The sequence below is a fragment of the Piliocolobus tephrosceles genome, chromosome 19 (assembly GCF_002776525.5).
Source record: "Piliocolobus tephrosceles isolate RC106 chromosome 19, ASM277652v3, whole genome shotgun sequence".
Taxonomy (NCBI): Eukaryota; Metazoa; Chordata; class Mammalia; order Primates; family Cercopithecidae; genus Piliocolobus; species Piliocolobus tephrosceles.
In genome coordinates, this window is record NC_045452.1 from 64,859,008 (window position 1) to 64,881,580 (window position 22,573).

General features: G+C 37.1%; 1 long non-coding RNA gene across 2 annotated transcripts in view; it reads left to right on the forward strand.

Moving 5' to 3' along the window:
• Positions 1 to 5,191, forward strand: part of LOC111553003 — a 19,481-nt gene extending 14,290 nt beyond the window's left edge. The window contains exons 2-3 of one of the 2 annotated variants that reach the window (XR_002734795.1): positions 2,274 to 2,331; positions 4,084 to 5,191. This is a non-coding gene — a long non-coding RNA (uncharacterized LOC111553003). The remainder of the gene's footprint in view (positions 1 to 2,273; positions 2,332 to 4,083) is intronic. The other variant, XR_002734796.1, reaches the window with a different exon arrangement.
• Positions 5,192 to 22,573: the final 17,382 nt, after the last annotated feature.

The following is a 22,573-nucleotide window of genomic DNA, read 5'->3' on the forward strand; positions in this document are numbered from 1 at the left end:
CACGCACCACCACACCTGACTAATTTTTGTGTTTTTTGTAGAGATGGAAGTTTGTGGCTGACATAACAGAGTTAGCTCTAAGAAACAACAGAGGACAAGCTGGCTGATTACTAAAACTTCAAGATACAAAGGGTGTTTGAGTATTCAGAAGCTAAACTAGACCCATAATGAGAGAGAAAGGGGGACTAGAACTCAAACAACATACCTAGACGGACTTAGTTTCAAGAAGCAAGCTATGGAGTAATTCCCCGGGGAAAGAAGGTGATACAGAGGAGTCTCAAGAGATCCAACTAGAGAAGAAAGGGAGGAGGTTAGATGTTTCCCAGAAGGAGCCAGAATTTAGGAAACTATCAATAAGTTCTATTTCAAAACTTCAGATAGAAACTATTGATAAATTCTCCATCAATACTATAGGTAGTAACTATGAATAAGTTCTCTTTCAAAACTGCAGGGAGGGGCTGGGCACGGTGGCTCATGCCTGTAACCCCAGCACTTTGGGATGCTAAGGCGGGTGGATTGCCTGAGGTCAGTAGCTTGAGAACAGCCTGGCCAACATACTGAAATCCTGTCTCTACTAAAAATACAAAAAATTAGCTGGGCGTGGCGGCAGGTGGCTGTAATCCCAGCTACTCAGGAGGCTGAGGCAGGAGAATCACTTGAACCTTGGAGGCAGAGGTTGCAGTGAGCTGAGCTTGCGCCATTGCATTGCACTCCAGCTGGGCGACAGGAGCGACACTCAGTCTCAAAAAAAAAAAAAAAAAAAAAGAAAGAAAGAAAAAAAAAAGAAAGAAAAACTGTAGGGAGAGAATCTATAATAAAAGCAGAATGACCCAGTGGGGGACATGAAGCTGCACCACCCAGAACACCTTCAAGGAAGGATTTGTCACCCGGTTGGTGGGATAGGTGCCAGCAGAGAGTCTTTAGTTGCCAAACACTCACAGGATTGTCTCAGCTGCTGAGAGCAGTCTGGCCCAAGGCCACACACACTTCTGTGGTGGCTTACAGTAAATGACTGGTAGAGGTTGGGGTATAAAGACCAGACCACTTCAGTCCAAAACAGGATAGCTCTGACTATAAGGAGGCAGTGGCCTCCTTCGCTCTTCACCTTTTCCTCTGCCCATTGCTGCTCACATCTCTTCCTTGTCACTCGTGTTGATCCCAGGAGCATTCTCTAGGAAACGTCCTACACGCTAAAGTCCATCACAGAATCTACTTCCTGTAAACCTAACCTGTGATACACCGCTTAAAGAGTGAGATAGCAATACCAAACATTTGTATAAAGTATGGACAAATGTGAGGGTGGAAGGATGATAAGATCAGTAGTGTATTCATCTGTCTTCCTCAGAGAAATACAATCAATAGCTTATATGTGTATAAATATAAATCTATGTAGATTAATAAATGTATATTTATTAATATATTTATATTTATTTATGTAAATCTATTATGATATAAATTAATAGGTAAATCTAATATCAATCTCTATTTATATTATAGCTTATATAAATCTAACAGAAATCTACATAAATATAAATCTACTATGTAGATTTAATTATATATAGTATAAATACATTTATATTTATTAATATAAATTCTAAATATAAATCTCACAAATCAGTAAAGAACTTACTTACATAACCAAATACCACCCATTCCCCCCAAAACCTATGGAAATAAAAAAATATTTTTTAAAAAAGAATCCTTTTTGGGATATCCACAGAGTAGAAACAGGAGCTGAGGGAACAACATATTCCTTTTAACATCTCTAGGCCTTTTGTCCTCTTAACCCACTGTACTTAACCATTAGTTCAGTGGCCAAATAAGAACAGGATAGTCCCCTTGAGAGGAAGAGACCAGCACTCTCAGGGCAAACAGCCTCCACCTTTAAAAGCGAATCGCAGTGGCTCACGCCTATAATTCCAGCACTTTGGGAGGACGAGGCGGGCGGATCACGAGGTCAGGAGATCAAGACCATCCTGGCCAACACGGTGAAGCCCCGTCTCTACTAAAAACACAAAAAATTAGCCAGGCGTGGTGGCGGCGCCTGTGGTCCCAGCTATTCGGGAGGCTGAGGCAGGAGAATGGCGGGAACCCGGGAGGCGGAGCTTGCAGTGAGCTGAGATCGCACCACTGCACTCCAGCCTGGGCGACAGCAGGAGACTCCGTCTCAAAAAAAAATAAAAATAAAAAAAAAGCTAATCCCTCCAAAACCAAATACTACTCTTGGACTTTCTCCTAGGCCTATTAGTAACCAGTTTATATTTTCTTCCCAGGAAGCCATGAAATGGGACAGAATGCGGAAGCACCATGAACCCAAAAGTGAGTTTCAAGGTAACAGAGAATTGCCCGGACTCTGAGAGATAGGCTCCGGATTTCTAAGGAAATAGTTCTCTAAGAGAATGCACAAAGTATCACTCAAGTGCTTTATGGTATACTGACTTCCCTAACTTGTAAGCGAAGTTAGCAACCCTTTAGATACGTTAGAAATTTTGTAAAGTGAAGGCTACAGTAACCAAAACAGCATGGTACTGGTGCAAAAACAGACACATAGACTAATGGGCCAGAATAGTGAACTCGGAAAAAAGGCCACACACCTGCAACCAGCTTTGTTAAGGAACAACAGATGGGCCGGGCTCCATGGCTCAAGTCTGTAATCCCGGCACTTTGGGAGGCAGAGGTGGGCAGATCACGAGGTCAGGAGATTGAGACCGTCCTGGCTAACACGGTGAAGCCTGGTCTCTACTAAAAAATACAAAATGCTAGCCAGGCGAGGTGGCGGGCGCCTGTATTCCCAGCTACTCTGGAGGCTGAGGCAGGAGAATGGCGTAAACACTGGAGGCGGAGCTTGCAGTGAGCTGAGATCTGGCCACTGCACTCCAGCTTGGGGACAGAATGAGACTCCATCTCAAAAAAAAAAAAAAAAAAAAAAAAAAAAAACTCAGATGCTGAAAATGTTGTGGAGAAAAAGGAAAATCTTTACACTGTTGGTGAGAATGTAAATTAGTTCAACCATTCTGAAAGACAGTGTGGCTATTCCTCAAAGATCTAGAAGCAGAAATAACATTTGACCCAGCAAACCCATTACTAGATATATACCCAAAGGAATATAAATCAATCTATTATAAAGATACATGCACGATTATGTTCATTGCAGCACTATTCACAATAGCAAAGACATGGTATCAACCTCAATGCCCAATCAATGATAGACTGGATAAAGAAAATGTGGTACATGTACAACATGGAATACTATGCAGCCATAAAAACGAATGAGATCATGTTCTTTGCAGGGATATGGATGGAGCTGGAAGCCATTCTCCTCAGCAAACTAATGCAGGAACAGAAAACCACACACCGCATGTTCTCACTTATATGTTAGAGCTGAAAGATGAGAACATATGGACACATGGTGGGGAACAACACACACTGGGGCCTGTCTTGTGTGGATGGAGGGAAGGAGAGCATCAGGGAGCTTATGGATGCTGAGCTAAATAGCTAGGTGATGGGTTGTTAGGTGCAGCAAACCACCATGGCACATATTTACCTAAATAACAAAACTGAGCATCCTCCACATGTACCCAGGAAGCTAAAATAAAAGTTAAAGAAAAAAGTTGATGTTAGACTTCATAAAATTCAAAACTTCTGCCCTTCAAACAACACGTCAAGAGAACACATCTTATAAAGGACTTATATCCAGAATATAAAAAGAATTCTCTCAAAACCCAATACTAAGAATACAAACTACCAATTTTTTTAAAGGACTTGAACAGACCAATGAAAATATATTCAGGTGCCAAAAAAGCCATGAAAAGGTATTTATCATCATTATTCATTAGTAGAATGTAAATTAAAATCACAGTAAGATACCAGTACATACCTATTAAAATGATTGACTTAAAAATAAAAAAGAAATTTTATAAAATGAAACCATTTTGATTACATTTATCTGTTTGATCCATATCCTTAGAATTAGCAACAATATTGATATACAAATAGCATAGTTTTCTATCATAAAATGTAAATATAAATGGAATAGAAACAAAGGACACTAGCTAAACTCATTGTGTGATGCACTTCTTGCAGATCCACCTGGAGTTTTAAAGCCTTGGTGTTGCTGCCCACAGGAGGAGCCCACAGGAGATGGGCAGAGGAAAACCAGCCCAGGGAATCCTTCTGCAAATAACCCAACAGATCACACTGGCAGTTGCTCCTGGATACTTCCTTATTCCTGATATCTGCAAACTCTGGGTCTAGAGTACCTTTATTGCTGCCCCCACTTTTAGGAACAGTGTAGTCCATAAATGTACTGGGCTCTTCTTTCTTCTGGGACTTCCTATTGTTTCATATGCCTTATTTTTGGCATATGAAACAACACATATATATATATATCTATATATAAAATATATGTATTATATATAATATATAATATATATAACCCACACATATACATATATATGCCAGAAATAAAGCATGTATACTTGTTTTGTATGCCAAATTTTGCCTTATATATGTATATATGTATACGACTGTTTTATCTGCCACTGTGAACCAGCAACCCTGTAAAAGCCCTGTGCTAATCTTTTCCTCAATAATTAAGGAGTGTTGTGTGTACTTGTGTTTAATCTACAATTTGTGATAGCTAAACTCTTCCTGCCACTTAAGATCATGAGATTGGTTCAAACCCTAGATTCATGTCTTGTGAAAAATTTAAGGGCATCTCCAAGATTTCTAGGAATACTCAGTATAGTCATTGCCATAGCCATTTTTATTTTCAAACTCTTGCTTCTACTAAGTTAATACAAATAATATATTAGCACTGTTCCAAACATTGTTTACTCAGATGCCGACTGCAGAGGCTTCCTTATTGTCAACACACACACACACACACACACACACACACACACACACACACCTTATTCACACAAGGCCTTTGCTGGCATTGCTGACTTTACTGATGCTCTGGACAGACGGTCTAGGTTGATATTGCTAGAAATTTGAAACTGAATTTTGAACACTGTCCCGTGGCATTTTCTGCCGACAATGGATCAAGTCTTGCACCATGTTTATAATTGTCTTCTCTCTTGCTCCTCTTTCAGTTTCCCTCAGTTTTTCTTCTTTGTTTTTTCCCACATCATCCTACTCATTTCTATTCAGTCCCGGTACATTTTACATTTCCTGGTTTTTCGCTAATCATTGCCCTCTAGTGGCTTTTCAAGGTATTTTTCTAAACAAAGAGTTTACTTGAAAACACAGATGCTAGTGTTTAAGATTAATTCTTTAATTCTTTTTTTTAACACTTCACTAGAAATAGACTAAGCTAGTTGTAGCAAATTTTTAGATAATATTTTTTAAATGTATTTAAGTTCTGGAGGAATTATAATTATATTAAGTATTTTTTCTACATATTTTGCAAAAGTGGCTTTTCTGAAAAAAAAATTCTATCAATGAACAATATCAAATAAAAACATCTTCCTTTTGATTAATTAACCTGGCCACATTTCACAGTGATTCATCCTGTTTTGTGTAGTAGAAGAAACCATTTTAAAAGGAGCTCTGCTAAGGTTTTTGTTGTTGTTGTTTTGTTTATTTAATGGAACTGGCAACTGACTTTTACTACCCATCTGTGAAATTTTGTGGGCCAAAAAAAGCTATTTTATTCTCAATGGTCAGGTCTCAGCCAGATACCTGTACACACACAAGTGTGTGATTAAAAACATTTTTTTTAAAGCTGTCCATTGTCACCTCTGAGATACATCTCAAGAAGGATTCCCTTCTGGAGAGGGAATTTAGGGAGGAGTGCTTAGTTTTTGAAGCAGAACTTCCCATTATTTTGAATCTTGGCTTTTCATCCCTCTGTTCTCCAATCAACAACATCCAATATCCACAGTTAAGGCACACAATAGACATTTTTGTCTAAGGAATTGGTATTCAGGGTGAGCTTGGGGATGGAATATGAACACAGGTGTGATTCACAGAGCTAATGGATGAGATACCGCCAGGCACCACATTACAACATTTCAGTCAACAACCGAACTATGTAACAGCATATATGGTGGTTGACCACATAAGATTATAATACTACATTTTTATTGTATTTTTTAGGTTTAGATATGTTTAAATACACAGATACCACTGTGTTACAGTTGCCTGTGGTATTCAGAACAGTCGCGTGCTGTACAGGGTGGTAGCCTAGGAACAATAAGCTATACCATAGAGCCTAGGTTGGTAGTTAGTCATTCTACCTAGGTTTGTGTAAGTACACTCTGTGATGTTGGTACAACAACTAAATCACCTAATGACACATGTCTCAGAATATAGCCCTGTGATTAAGTGTTGATGACCGTATTTTTGACAAAAAGCATCATGAGAGAAGAGCAAAGAGTCAAGGAGAGTTATTGATCAGTCCTAAAATATACTGAATGCCCCTGACTGTACCTTTTACTAGAAGTTTGATGTCTACAGCTTCTTGAATTAAGGTTGTCAGAGTGAAGTTTGCTTACTATATAGTTAACTGGCTGTTACTCTCTACTGGATTTGATAAATCAGAAAAAAATTCTGCACATAAGAATTACTTGGATTAATAGTGAAACCCTGTTTTTAAGGGTTTTGTTTGTTTGTTTTTGTTGTCTTGTTTTACAAAATCTTAACGGAAGTACTTATGGTTAGAATGCAAGACAAGGAGTCTTTTTCTGGGATTAGTGTTTAGCTTGCCTTCATAGTTCTTAGGTGTGCAATGAAATGATTTCCTTAGCCTTCTGAAAGCTCCTAAGAAGGATTGATAATTCTGTATAATGATTCTGTATTTATCAACTGCTATTTGTCTTTCAGAAAGCTGCAGGATTATAATATAACAATTCTCAGATACATGTAAAACATATATTGCTCTTTTCTATTTCTCACTGCAAAAATGAATTCTGTAAAGTGTTTTAAACATCATGGTAGCAGACCAGATGATGAGTCAGAACACGAACGTTGTCTTTGCATAGAGAAAACTGTAGAATAAAGTAAGATGATATGTTGAACACTGAATATCAAGTTATGTCCATCATCACTGCACTCTGGGATATGAATATAGCTGCCTTGGATTTGCTAGGAAGAATTTTAATTCACTGTTCCTACTGTATCACATTGTAGCAACGTATCCTTCACAATCTGAATATGCTAGTTAGATAACGGACTTAAAAATTGAGGAAATGAGGTACAGTCCTCTTCTAATCCTGTTTTCTACAGGGTAAAGAAATATTAAAATAGATTCTTGCACAAATAACTTGAATTAAAGAATGATATCAATTATCTGATTCAATGGATAAACACAGGCATGGAGATATGGAGAGCTGAACATACTGTAGCATGTCCTTTTGTTAACATTGCAAGCTGTTAAACCATGCTGCTGTGTTAAGTGTTTTCTCATTCTTGGGGAACAAAGCTTTGCTTTTCAGCGTTTGTATTGACAGAATATTGGTCCATTTCCATGTGCGCTCTTGTAAGTATAAATAGAACTCTTGAAATAAATGTGCCATAATTCTTGTGGTCTAGAGGGAAAATCATATTTACTAAGCATTTACGTGGTACTTAGGACAATCTTAGTACTTTAGCCCCAACGTGGGGATAGATCGTTGTTTCCCACTTTACATGTAAAATTATGCAAATTGTATTGGTCCATGATTCTGTACTTAATATGGGATGGATATAGATTTCAAGTATATTCCATTTCTTGAAGAAATATTAAAGGACCTGTTATATAGGGAATTTAGAACTACTAGCATATGGTAATTTCTGAAAACATTCTGAGTAACCATATAAGTCAAATTAAATGCGTATGTGCCTGCAATCAGATTACTTATCATTACACACTTGACTTAAGTATTAATAAACAATGAATCTGCAGGTGACTGTTAAGAAGAATTAATACCCAGTTTATTTGATTTAAAGGTACCAAATAGTCCTTAAAAGCTATGGTGACAGGCCTGGCCAACATAGTGAAACCCTGTCTCTACTAAAAATACAAAAATTAGCCGGGCCTCATGGTGCATGCCTGTAGTCTCAGCTACTCAGGAGGCTGAGGCAGGAGAATCGCTTGAACCTGGGGGGCAGAGGTTGCAGTGAGCCGAGATTGCACCACTGCACTCCAGCCTGGGTGACAGAGGAGATTCCATCCCAAAAAAAAAAAAAAAAGCTATGGTGACAGAAAAGATTAGTTTACTTTCAGGATATTAGGCTGCCATTAAGATAAGTCATCAGCACTAATGTGATTTTTTATGAAATGTTTATTTTTTATTTTTAAATGAATTGTGTCCTACCATGTCTTTATATGATTTTCCTAGTTAAAAAATGAAAATTACAGAAAATATCAGTAGTTTAAATTTACTTTTGAGATAATTTGAAAACAAAATCAATCTTTGTATGGCATTTTTCCCCCACCTGCTTGGTTTGTTTATTTTATATCTCATGAATAAAAGTGTTATTTAATACCTTCTTGTCATTTTAAGAACATGACTGCAATTAATTTGCTTCACTCAGCTTCTAAGATAACCACTAGTAGAAATAGAAGAAAATAAAACTCAGCCATGGTAGTATCTTGTCTGGGTCTGGGAGAATTTTCTGCAGACTGCCTGGCTGATGGAAGTAAGTGGCCAATGGGTTCAGCTGTGGGAAACAGCAGGTCATCTATAGGGGAACCCACCCTCAATACTTCAATGTAGGTTCTTTCTATTTTCCCTAAGTGTCTACCAGTCTGAAAAATAAAGAGAAAGAGTACAAAGAGAGGAATTTTACAGCTGGACCGCCGGGGTGACATCACATATTGGTAGGTCCGTGATGCCCACCTGAGCCGCAAAACCAGCAAGTTTTTATTAGGGATTCCAAAAGGGGAGAGGGTGTATTAGCAGGGAGTAGGTCATGAAGATCACATGCTTCAAAGGGCAAAAGGCAGAGCAAAGATCACATGCTTCTGAGGAAACAGGGCAAGGTCAAAATCAGGAACTCCTGATAAGGGTCCAGCAAAGATCACAAGGCAAAGGGCAAAATTAGAATTACTGGTGAGGGTCTATGTTCAGCTGTGCATGTATTGTCTTGATAAACATCTTAAACAACAGAAAACAGGGTTCAAGAGCAGAGAATCGGTCTGACCCCAAATTTACCAGGGCAGGATATTTTTTCCCGCCCTAAATAAGCCTGAGAGTACTGCAGGAGATCAGGGCATATCTCAGTCCTTATCTCAACCACATAGGAGAGCCACTCCCAGAGCAGCCATTTATAGACCTCCTCCCAGGAATGCAATTCTTTTCTTGGGGACTTAATATTTAATATTCCTTGCTAGGAGAAGAATTTAGACAGACATAAGAAATTATAAGAGTATTATAAGAGAAGTGATAAATGTACATGAAATCTTCACAATTTATGTTTCATTGCCACGGCTCCAGCCGATCCCTCCATTCGGGGTCCCTGACTTCCCACAACAGCCATCCTCTCTTGATTCTCTGCCACTTTTTTCCTGTTTCTAAATTCAAATATCTTTATTGAATAGCAACCTTGACAGCCATTTATCTACTGCCTAGATGCTACTTTGTCATGTCAACATCCAAATTTTAAGTGAACTTTTTCTACATTAAATTAAAGACCAAAATTCGTATTATACAAATGGGATGGAACCAAGGGCTATCTAAAAGTAAACTGGTGGTGGTAGCTTACTATTTTCTGTAAGATGTAATGTCTACAGGTAAAGCATGAGAAACAGGGAGGGGGTCAGGAAGACCTTCTCTCATGATGCACACTGGGGATTTTACAGATCCATGTGTGTTATCTGGTAGGAATGTTAAAATGCCAGAGGTGAACATAGAAAGAGAAAAGAACAGGTTAGTATGAAAGTGAAAAAGATGTAATTTAAAAAGAGATGGATGAGAAAAAAAGTGTTTCTGTATACCCCATAAATGGAAAAAAAGGCCAATTTAGAAGAATGAAATGTATTTCAGGTAAAATAATTGAGAAGAATGTCACATTTTAAATATTCTATAAATAAAATGGCAATAGTATTGGTAGGGTTTGGATCTGTGTCCCTATCCAAATCTCAGGTTGGATTGTAATCCCCACTGTTGGAGGTGCGGCCTGGTGGGAGGTGATTGGATCATGAGCATGATTTCTTCTGAATGGTTTAGTAACATCCTCCCTTGGTATTCTATAGTGAGTTCTCAGGCGATCTGGTTGTTTAAAAGTGTGTAGTCCCCCCCCCCCCCCCACTGCTCTCTCTCTCTTCCTCCTGCTCCTGCCATGTGAGGTGCTGGCTCCTGCTTCACCTTCTGCCATGATTGTAAGTTTCCTAAGGCCTCCCCAGAAGCTGAGCAGATGCCAGCATCCTGCTTTCTCTACAGCCTTTGGAACCATTAGCCATTAAACCTATTTTCTTTATATATTACTCAGTTTTTGATACTTATTTATAGTAGTGTGAGGACAAACTAATAGAAGTATTGAGAAAAATTTAAAATTATCAAGGTAGAATAATTAATTTGATACAAAGAATAAAAGAATATTCATACTGGCTTCAGACTTCATTTTTGGGACATTTTTTTCTTATATATCCATTGATAGTTTTTTTTTCTTTTGTGAATCACTGATTAATGTTACTTGCTATTTTTAAAACTAAAAGATTTTAGTTACATAACTGACTCATATGTGATGGTTCTTATTTAAAAGTTCAAACAATACTGAATTATAGAGGGAAAAATAAGTCTTTTATCTCTGCAGCACTCATAATAATCATAACTCTTTAGATCAAAGCTAACCACTTTCAAATAATATAATAGGAGCACTAAAATGAATCCTTCTGAATCCTTTAACTCTTGGAGATGTATGTTGTTGTATAATACATATACCAATCACCAATTTGCACAAAGATGTCTAGTATAGTATTATACACAGAGGTGAAAAATATTCAAATTTCTCAAAATAAAGTAGTAAAACAATTTTATGAAATGTGGTTTCTTTAGGCAGGCTGCCTTAGCCTAGGGTTTAAAACATGATAATATCAGCTCTCACAATCTCTATCTTGTTCTTGTCCATATCTGTTAGTGGAAAAATAGGAGCTGGTCAGAGAAGAATGGGATTCTTGAAATTTAAATATGGAGAAGTTGCATTTTTTATTGATGGGGCCAAGTCTTACATACAATGATGAAAGTGAATGTATTAGGTCGGGTAAGAGTTGAAATCACTAGAGAAAAGTTTAGGAAATCAAAGGTCCAGTGATTTGGAAGGATCAACTAGGTCTTACACTTGAAATCACTGAGAATTTTGGCAGGAACAATGTTGAAAAGACTGACAGTGAGCCAGGTGTTAAATTCAAGACATGAGAGCACTATGAATGGTACAATAAGGAGGCATGGCTGGTGATAGTAACATATCGCAATGGCAGGGAAGAAGGAGCATGATCTGGAAGTAGCAATGTTGAGCAAACAGGTAACTATCTCTCCTCCAGGCCAAGTTGTATGAGGAGGGTAGAAGAGAAAACAATTACTACTCAAGAAAGCTGCCAGGGAACAAGTGTCTTTAGGAGAGAATCTAGTTTCAGACTAGGAAGGTAAGAAAACAAGTTAAGGACACAGAGGATTTTGCTGTTGAATGACTGTGAGTTCTTAAAACACAGCAGAAAAGCTCCGAAATGAGAAGGGGTGGGATATGAATCTGTATAGGGATGTTCACATACATAATGGTGCCTATGGTGTGGGAAATGAGGGACGACCTGTGTTTTTAGTAGTGGTGGTTGAGGTAAATAAAGACAAACAGCATAATAAGATTGATCTTAATGGTCTTAAGGAAAATATTGAGGAAGAAGCTTTGAGTACAGGGGTTGGAGTTGGGAGAAGACAGAGTGGCGAGTCTCTTACCAGAACACAGAGATATGGAGCTCTCCTTGACCCCTGCTGAAGAAAGCATGGAGACCAGAGAAAGGGATGTTTTGTCATTACACACCTGTCCCTTTGGAAGGAACTCCCAAATAATCCAAATGAAAGGTTTTTAGTGAGATAAACAGTGCTTTTGTAATTTTACTTCACCTAAGAAGATTAAACTAGGTTTGAAGCTTTCCAGGTTATGTGGCTTGTAGTAGCTGGGGTCTAGATGTGAGGAAAGAAGTCCAAGAAATAGCTACCCAGATGGCAACCTGAGAGGAAACCAAAAGCCAACAATAAGCAGAAGTGCTTATTGTGAATGCTTAGAACAGCTTTAATGTAAACTATTTCCTATGACTTTTTCAGACTAAGTTTTAAACATATGGGTTTATGGATATAGTATATGATTAAATGGAATTTTTATGTTTAAAATGAAATGAGAGGTAAACAAATTTACAGAATAAGTATTAAAGCTCTATAATTTTACTCACCCTTTAAATATAGAGAGGGATAGATGTCTATGTAGATATAAATCTCCCAGTTAACAGATGTGTATCAAAGAGATTAAAGGCAGGTCAATTTGCAGAAATGCATTTAAATTGTTTAGAGAGCAGATAGAAAGTTATTAGAGTTGGTTAATGGAACATGACAAATAAATCAGTTCTTTCATATTACTGATTTTTAAAAGCAAATAAAACTAATCTGATTGCATTAAAATTCTGAATGTTGGACTTGGCAGAATTACTATATGTTGATGAAGTTTAGAAGGGGATGAAGAAAATACTCCTTTCCCTACTCCCATATCTACCTGAATTCTGAAGGTAAGAGAAATACAGCAAAAGAGTGTAGATGGAGACCAAAACACAATTATTGCTGATAAAGCTTGGGAAGGGGATGTATGTGGGTGTGAGATACAAATGACTTCCAATTATTGGATTCCAAAGTTTGAAAAGCTTGCTAACCCAGTAAGAATAGTGCTGGTAAGATTTACAGTACGGGGAGCAAAGAATACCTACACCTTGAGGCCAACTCACTGCCAGGAAGGCCAAGGAAAGGGGAAGTGCTTTGCCTTTGCCATAATAGAATGATAAGGATGGCTTTTTTTCCATGTCAGCAGCTGAAGCCTGGGATGTCTCACATTGAGATATAATTTCAGTTATCTATTTCACTGTAGTAAATTACCCCAAGCCTTATTTATTTATACAAACAAAAAATTATTATATCTCATGATTTGCTCCCTGTGATGTTGATGGGCATCCTGTGGTAATATTCAGCTGGTGGGCTGATTCAGAGGTCCAAAACGGGTTCGCTCACAGGCCTAGCCATAGCAAGAATTGTTGGAAGACTGGGCTTACCTGGGCTCTTTTCCCTGTCCATGTAATCTTAGAACTTCTCCACATGGTCCTTCTAGCAAGATAATTGTACTTCTTATGTGAAGACTCAAAACTACAAAGGCAAGTATTCCAAGATACAAAATAAAAATGTTCATCTCTTAAGTCCTGGGCCCAGAGACTGACATAACATCATTTTGGCTGTGTTTTAGTTGCCAAAGCAGTCAAAGGGCCCATTTAGGTTCAAAGGGAAGGCATGTATACCCCATAAGTACATGAGACGAATGTCAAAGAATTTATAGTCATCTTTAATGGGCCATTGTCTTCCCTATGACCATACACAAAATACATTCAACCCTTCCCATGAGCCTTGTGAAGTTCTCATTGCATTATAGCACCATGCTTAGGCCAGGTTTCAAGGGGCTATCATCTAATTCAGACTCAGGTATGGATGAGGTGTTCTGGCCAGTTGGCCCTGGTTCCTCTGTATCTCATAAGCTGTGCACTAAAAAGACTCTGTCTACCTCCACACAATGGTGAGATGAAGAAAGGTAAGTGCAGTAGAAGCTCCAGTTCGAAAGTGAAGGGAATACAGATGCACTGGCTGTTATTGGTCATTAGTAATTCTGACATTCAGGGTTGGGAACAGGTCTGCTTCCTGGAAATTATTTCCCTTGTTTCTTGCTCCTGCCTTCTGTGCTATTGGTTCTGACCTCTGGGTCCTCATCCACATAGAATGGCCATGTTTTGCAATCAAATAGCTCAACTGAACAGCTGAGCCACACCCCTGTCACATGTCCAGTGAGGGGGATCAGGGAACTCTCCTGTTTAATCCTTACAGTTTTTGAGGTCTCAACAAAGGGATTTATAGCAACCACATACTTGTGATTTTTATCCTCAGTTTCTTTTAGTGTGCTGGATTTTATAGTTGCTGAAGCTGTTTCTTTTCTTTTTGAGAATGTTTTGCTTGCAATAACTGTGGATGAAAAAACATTTTCTTTTCAACCCAGCAATTTCTGGGTCCTTTATATTTCTTCTAAATTCCTAAAATAGAAATTAAAATGGAACAGTTTCTCTCTTTCTTTCCTAGCCTCTCTCCCCCAACCAATGTTGTACTTAATTACAGGAAGCTAGAAAGAGCCTGGTGGCATCTTTCTCATTCTGCCTCCAAAGCTCTCCAACTAAATAAAAAAGTTTGCCAGATATCCTATTTAATTTCCGTATTACAACAGGGAGCTTTGTGACCAAACTTTCCAATAACCATATCCTCAATGTTTTTGGCATCCTCATTGTCTCGTGAAGCCCCTTCCAGCTTTAAAGGTCTTCTCAAGTCCTTTTCATCTTCTTCTCGCTATCTTCTCCCAGAGCCAATGTGTTTTGGGTTTTTATTGTGGTAACACCTTTATTTCAGGCACCCAATTTTATAGGTTGCAACCAGGGAAGAAGACTTACCATGTGTGATAAGGAATCAGGATTTAATATAGGGTAGACAAATCATAGAAGAATGTTACCACTGCATTTGGTGGTCAGCCTGAAGTTTCTATAGATCAGTAGGGCCAGAAGTGGAAACACACACACACAAACACACACACACACACACACACACACGTGTGATTGGAGTGACCTAGGACAAACTGGAAACCATACCCACTTCTCAAAATATCCAACCATAATGATGTGAGTGATTTGTATGTGTAGCTGCTGTGTTTACTACAGAACTGTACACGTGCCTGCTTCAGGACTCAGAAAAGCCAAACCGGGAGATCCAGGGGATGTGGAGGAGCTGTGGGCTTGCCTGCTGCCCCACACCAACAATGTGAGCCAGCAGACCAGTAACAAAGTTCTTTGCGCTGCAACACTGCCCGATGCCCTACACAGAATTATAAAACTCAATGGTGGTCAATGGTGGCTGCTTTGGGGCCACGTTCCAATGATCATTTCTCATATGGGTGGTCCTGGCCTGAAATTACAGAGAAGAGAATTCTGGACAATGTAGCACTAGCCTAGCTATATTCACACAGTACAAAATCACTGAAAATGTATGTGATTTCTTAGAGATGAATTAATTCATCCCTAAGTCTAAATTTGTTTCTGTTCTTTTTAAAAGCATATATATTTATGGGGTGCAACATGATGTTTTGATATATGTATACATTGTGGAATGATTAAATCAAGCCGCCTAACGTATCCATCACCGCATGTACCTATATTTTGTGCTGACATTTAAAATCTACTCTGTAAGCAATTTTCAAGTATTCAGTATATTAGTATTAACTGTAGTCATTGTGTTGTACAATAGATCTTGAGTGAAGATCTTAACTGAAACTGTGTATGTACAATTTGACCAATCTTTTTTCATTTCTCCTCTATACCCCCATCACCATGACCCCTGGTAACCCCCATCTTACTCTTCACTTCTATGAGTTTAACTTTTAGATTCCACACAGAAGATTCATGCTCATGAATCTCACAGCACTGACCAGCCAATTTAGTCAAAAGCCAATTCCTAGTTGTGAGGGCTGTTATTACAGAACCCAGTATTTAGCATTGCCAAGTCTATTGCAAGAAACTTGGCTGTAAATAAGTGAAAAAGAGGAGATGGAAAGTAACCTGGTTTCAGCTCTGACAGAATGTTAGGGCTGTTTAATACCAGGTAATCAGTGCTCATTGTGTAGATACATAAATTGAAAAATTTAAAGTTATTTAAGGATGTTTCCTAGTAGAAAAATTATTCTGATGAGCATATTTACCACATTTTTGGGGAAAATTCACCTAAACATATTCTCTTATTTTTCTGTGTCATTTGAAACATTGCTACTATCTTACAAAGACTAGACATTTGCAAAGGTGGATGTCTGTCTTTGCAATCCAGAAAATGCTCTTAATTTTCATTTTCTGAAATTTCATTGCTGCACTAAAGGTGAGCTTTGTCAAGGAATGTTTCTTCTGTAAGTACAAAGTCATTTTTAACCTGCTGGCTCTACCCTTTGTTATAGATTTGCTTAGGCCTTATCTTAGTCAATTCAGGCTGCTATAACAAATACGCCACAATCTGGCTGGCTTTAACAGTAAACATTTACTTCTTAGAGTTCTGAAGGCTGGGAAATCCAAGATCAAGGTGCTGATAGATCTGGTATCTTGTGAGGGCCTACTTCCTGGTTTGCAGATGACAGCCTTATATTTTCACATGGTGGAGATCAGAAAGAGAGAAGAAATAAGCTCTCTTATGTCTCTTCTTTTAAGGACAGTAATCTCATTCATGGAAGCTCCATTCTCATGACCTAATGACTTTCCAAAGGCCTCACCTCCAAATACCATGACACTGAGTATAAGGCTTCAACATATCAATTTTGTGGGGACACACTCAGTCTATAGCAGACCTACAAAACTTTCTGGCCTTCATGTTTATTTCAGCTAGGAAAAACTTCCTCAGCAGATTTCTCAGTTGAAGCCGGATTGCTGTTTCTGGTGTTCATAAATCTAGCAGCCAAGAGAGAACAGATAACTCTGCCATGTGCTACAGTTCCTCCTCCATTTCAAGTACATGTTCACTTAAGACACAGTGGGTATATACACGTCTACCCGTAATAATTATACCACCTTGACTCTCTCCAATAAGACTTGGTATTTCCATTCTTTAGCCAGAGGCCATGTTATATGAATTCTAGAGCAGGCTCTTCCTGGTTTCTAGATGCCACAGAGTCACAGAATAAAGCTCTCTACATAGTAAAACACTCTTTTAATGTAAAGATGTTCAATGACTATGGGATGTATAGCCCTTTTTTCAGTATTATGTATCAATACCACTTGAAATAAGATTGGTCCACTTTTATAATTGGTAAAGAATATGCATAATGAAACAGAAATTTCCGTGTTACAAGAGCTATCGGTTGAACAAAGATGAGAGAGAGAAGAAAAAAGTGAGAAAAGAAAAAAGAAGGGTGATTTGGATTGTTCATTTTCCTTTATTATTTATTTCTGATGATATATTTACATAAATGTTCAAAAGTATGGATGCTGTTTTATCCTCTTCACCCTGAGGTCTACTGAAAACTAGTAAAATTGGTAAAATTGTGAATTATATTGTCACAAAGGGCAGTCTTTTCATATATATTTTTAAATGAATTGCCAGCACTGTAGATCTTTCACCTCACATTAGAAAAGAGGGGACAGGAATTCAATGCAAAGTTAACTCTTCAAAGTGATTACTTTGTCAGGTTCTTTATAAAATTATTGGTAAGAAGTTATTGAATTGAAAGTATTTTACATCAATCAAATAAAACAAGGAGAAAAACACATTTTAACTGCAACAAAATTTTATTAGTTTAAATGTTTTATGGAAATGAAAAAGCCTATGGAAATAGTATATTATTTGGAAGCTAGAGTAATTAAAACAATGCAGTATTGTTGTAAAGCCAGAGGGTTGAATGGATTAGAATAAAAAACACCGAGACACAAACAAGTAAGGATTTACTATACAACTGAAGAGTCTCTTTAACCAATTGGAGAATAAATGAGGATAGGCCCTTAACTTATACCACACGAAAACATTAATTCTAGGTAGATTAAACATTTACATGTGAAAGATGAAATAACATGCCAGAGGAAAAGCTAGAAATAGTCACATAATTTAATAATAAAAAGCCTTCCTGAGAAAAATCAAACAAGGCATACCCCAAAATAGAGAAAACAGAAAACAGACTTAGACTTGAGTACACACTGTAAATTCTCCAGCTCAAAGATATCTGAACAAAATAGAAAGCAAGTGACAAATAGGGTAACTATATCTGCAAAAATTACAGATGCCAATAATTGTTGCTCTTTCTATATAAGGACCTCTTAAAAGTAATTAAGAAAAACATGAGCCCCTAATAGGAAGAATGGACCAAGAATTTAATTCACATGAATCAGGAAATGATTAATAAACAAGAAAAAAATCAACCTTATTTTCCTCAGATGTGTTATTTTATAATAAGGCACATGAAAATGTAAATATCAACAAAGTAGCACACTTATTAGATTGGTGATTAGCAAATATTAAAGACATTAAATATCCAGTGAGGGTAAAACTGTTGGAAAATATCTCATAAACAGCTGGTAGAAATGTAAATTACCATAATCATTCTGAAGAGAAAACCCAGAAAAGCACTATTAAGCAACTTCTTTTAGGTAAAAGATTAGAAGTGACGGAATTGAGATTTTAACAGAGAGATCTCTACCAGCTAGATTTATGATTTTTACTTTACAAAAAATATTTGTATTAAAGAGTATACTACTTAGAATCCAAATCAAACACCTAAGCAAAAAGAGGGAACGTATTGTAAAACTACTAGGTCTAAGGAAGTCTCGGATGCCTTTATTATTTTCTTCTTTCCTGCTTTCTCTGAATATCAATGTTAATATATTCTGTAAAGGACTTCATGTTTCATTTATCCACAAGATGAAAACATGGCTACAGACAGCTCTTAGATTTACATTTTCTGAATATAGCCACTCATTCTCTTTCTCTTTTGTATTTTCCAGCAGAATCAACCATGATTGGCCCACTTTGGATTGAGCACCAATACTGACCTATCACTTTTGGCTAGAAGAGGAAGATTGCAAGGAAGACTAGTCTGATGTGGGTCATGTATGCTTAGCTACTTTAGAAATATGTGACCTAAAGAAGTTGTATCCTTTAATCAAAATGGTTGTTATAATGTCGATCATGGTGAGAGAGGGATTGGTTTGTAAACGAGATTATTTAATGTGAAGCAATTCATAATAGATGTGCAGATATAATCAGACTTCTGAACTTCAAAATGAAAGACTAGTCCCTGAACCATGCTGAATTCAGCAATTCCAACTTGTCAGGTGTCTTGTCAGGCAGCTGCTAGGCTCTCTGCTAGGCAACCCTGCCTTACTGTAGCTTTCTTTCAAATTTCAATACAGTCACTCCCCAATTTCAGATTTCTTTAAGCGAGTTTGCTTAAAGTTTGATTCAATAAAAATTGAATCAAGCAAAAACAAAAAAGTGAAGTATTTAAAAATAGTTAAGAAGGTGACATTTCATTGTCATTCATCTTTGTAAAAGGTAGGTTATTTTTGCATTCAAAATGTATTTGCACTGTTTTGCTTTGGTATGGTACTTCTTTTCTTAAGCACACACTCACTTCATTCATTTTGTAAAAAAATTTCCTGTGTCTATGTTTTCTAAATAGTGCATATTATATCAAGAAAACATATTTTCTAAATAGTGTATATTATTGAAACTTGGGGAAATAAAGAGCTAAAGTAGGATAATTTAGGTGGTCAAAGAATAAAAATGCAGTTTTATCATAAAATGGTTCTCTTTCACAGAATATTGTAGGAAAGCCTCCATTTCATTTTCCTGAAGTAAGTTTAATAGATCTGATATTTACACTAAGCTAAGGCAGAATATTTGCATAGAGCTTCGTCCTTAGTCTAGTAGGCCCAGGATTATATCTTGGAGACTAGTGACAATGAAATCAGTTCCAGCAAGGGCTAATCATCATTTCTGCTAAGCAAATTTTCATTCGAAATCACTTTCCAGTTATTGTAGACCCTGCAGGTAAATCTTTAGTACCGCCAGTGTGGTAATAAATATTAAGGGCTCTGGAACAAGTCCCACAAGATTTGTATTCTAGTTTTTCTTTGATGAAAAAAGATGTGTGTTTTGGGCAACTGAACTGCAATTTCCTCATCTCTATGGTGTTATTCTCAAGGCTAATATTTGGAATGCAATGGCCTGAATAAATAGTAGTTACTGTGATTATTAACCTCTTACAGCTTAGTCCCTCATTCATTCACTCATTCATTCGCTTTCCTACTCCCAAAATCTAGTAATAAACGTTACTCAATTACTCAGCAGTAAACAAAGAAAGCTTGATTAATATTATTTTCATACTATTGCCTGAAAATTTAGTTCTTTGACACAGTTCAGTGAATTCATCTTTAATGTTCTTCAGAAAAGTACACTATGGTATCCTGCACACATTTTTTTCATGTGGTTCTCAATTACTCCTAGGGTACAGTGGATCAGAATGACTGGCTAAGTTCTACTTGGATGGACTTGGTGAGGGGGAAGAAGCTATTGTGTAGGTGGCTGGATATTCTGTGAGTAGAAGGTGGAGGTGGACTCAGTTTGCTGGAAAAACAGGTCTGGGATTTTCATCAAAGTAATGGCCTGTAACTTCCCCTCTTCCATTTTCATGTAAAATTCACAGGCTGATCTTTTGGAGCTTCTTATATTGTTATTTTCTGAATGTGATATTTATTTTAATCAGGTTTAACTTGTATGCATTTATTTGAAAGGTGGAAATTGCAGCAAATGGCTGTTCTGATTTGCATCTTCATTAAGAAAAACAAATTATAGCTCCATAGATCCACAGTTTGAAAAAGAGATCCATTAATTTTTTGTGTCCATGGTTTCAAACACTTGTTTCTTATAATTGGATGTCCTGTAAGATGGGTCCCTTTGGAATCACCACTTGTCTTACAACAGGACCCGGCATAAACTTCTTACCATCCTATAGATGGGTTAAAGAATAGACCTCACTGGAGAAGTTTAGAGCAAGACAAGATAAGGCACAGTTTACCATTCTCCATTTATTCCCTCAGAGAAGCTTGCTGAAGCTGTGTGCTTGTGGGTTTGTGTGCTGTTGCAGAGGCCACCACTGCCTTGAATGTGAAGACCCTGGGCACATGGGAAGTTTCAGTCCCCACTTCTTGTGGGTAGAACTGTGGAAGCCTCGTGTTCCATTGGAAATCGGGCTTGGATTTTACTTTCCTGGCTAGTAGAAGTGGGAGAAAATCCTCATTTCACCTATTTCTTTGTCGAGAGCAGATACCTGGGTCATTTTCAGAAAGTCTTGCTCCTTGCAAAAAGCTGACAGTTTACTTTCCTTACAGACTCACTCATCTGTTAAAAAAATTAATGATAGCAGGGAAATTTCTTATATTACTTTAAAGTATGTCATATTTCTTCAGATTTTTCTTACTTAAATTTTATTTAGTTGGCTTTCACATTTCAAAATGTCTTTAACCATATCTTACTTAAATTCCTTGAATTCCCCCAGTATTATTTTCCATGTTTGTATTATGCCTTTTATTTTTCTGCCTCTAAACGGGTCATTTAAATAATCTCCTCACTCTAGATGTTTCAAAATACCACTAATTCGTCTGAATTCAAGTTTAATGTGATCACCTGCATAAACCTTACTTTGTTACCTCAGGTGGAAACGGAATCCGCTTCACTGGAACCTCTTACTGAGTGCGGTATGTATACTATGTAGAAGGCTGGCATCTCATTCTATGAACTCAGCTAAGGTAAAACCTTCTTTACTTCAACTTACTTTCTGCTTCAAACTCCCATTCCAATGGCTGAGGTGGGAATAAATTAAGTCAGTTGGAATATTCACTTCTTTCATCAAGAATGCATCCTCTGCAGGATTACTTAAAGCCAGAATATAATTACTTATTTTGGTGTAATAAGCCTTCAAGCAGGCATCCGGGAAAACAAACAAAAGAAAAACAAACTCAAAATTTCTTAAGTTGTACTTTTTGAAATCTAAAGATTTTACCTCTTTATATCCTAATGCAATAGTCCATGATTCAATATTTATATTTAATATTAAAAGTAATAAAATTATAAAAGAAAACATAATTGATGTTTTGCCTTAATTTTTTATTGTAAAAGAGTTTTCCAGCATAATTATAAAAACCCAGAAACCATAAAAAACAATGATGTTTGACTACATATTCATTGTATGAAAATTAAACTCTTCTGTTCTTGAAAGAAAACAAAAAGCAAACTGGAAAATTTTGTGAAACATACACAAAGAACAAACAGTTCACTTTCTTAAGACCTTAAAAAAAAGGATTTTAAAAGCAAGTGAATAAGTACACAGAACTTCTTTTTAAACATGACATATGAAAGCCAGACAGTTTCAACTCCTCTTCCTCCAAAAATCCAATTACAACAAATGTAAAGAATTTTTTAAAAACTATAAAATCACAGGGAATAAAAAAATAAACCACAAGATATTAGAACTTCTTTAGGTCTTTGATTAAACAAACCCACCAAAAATCTTTCTTGATCATTTATCCTGTTTGAGTTATGGTACTACTTCTCTGCACCACTTCACAACAAGACATTTGAGTAAGTTACCTCCTTTTTGCTGTCTTCCCCTTATTTACTTCTATTCTCACTTAAATAACTCCAATCATGCTGTTGTCAGAATCAAGACATTCAAAATGTCTTAGATCAAGGATCATGGCTAAATTTAATGGTCAATTCTCTCTTTTTTTTTTTTTTTTTTGAGACTGATTTTCACTCAGTTGTCCAGGCTGGAGTGCAGTGAC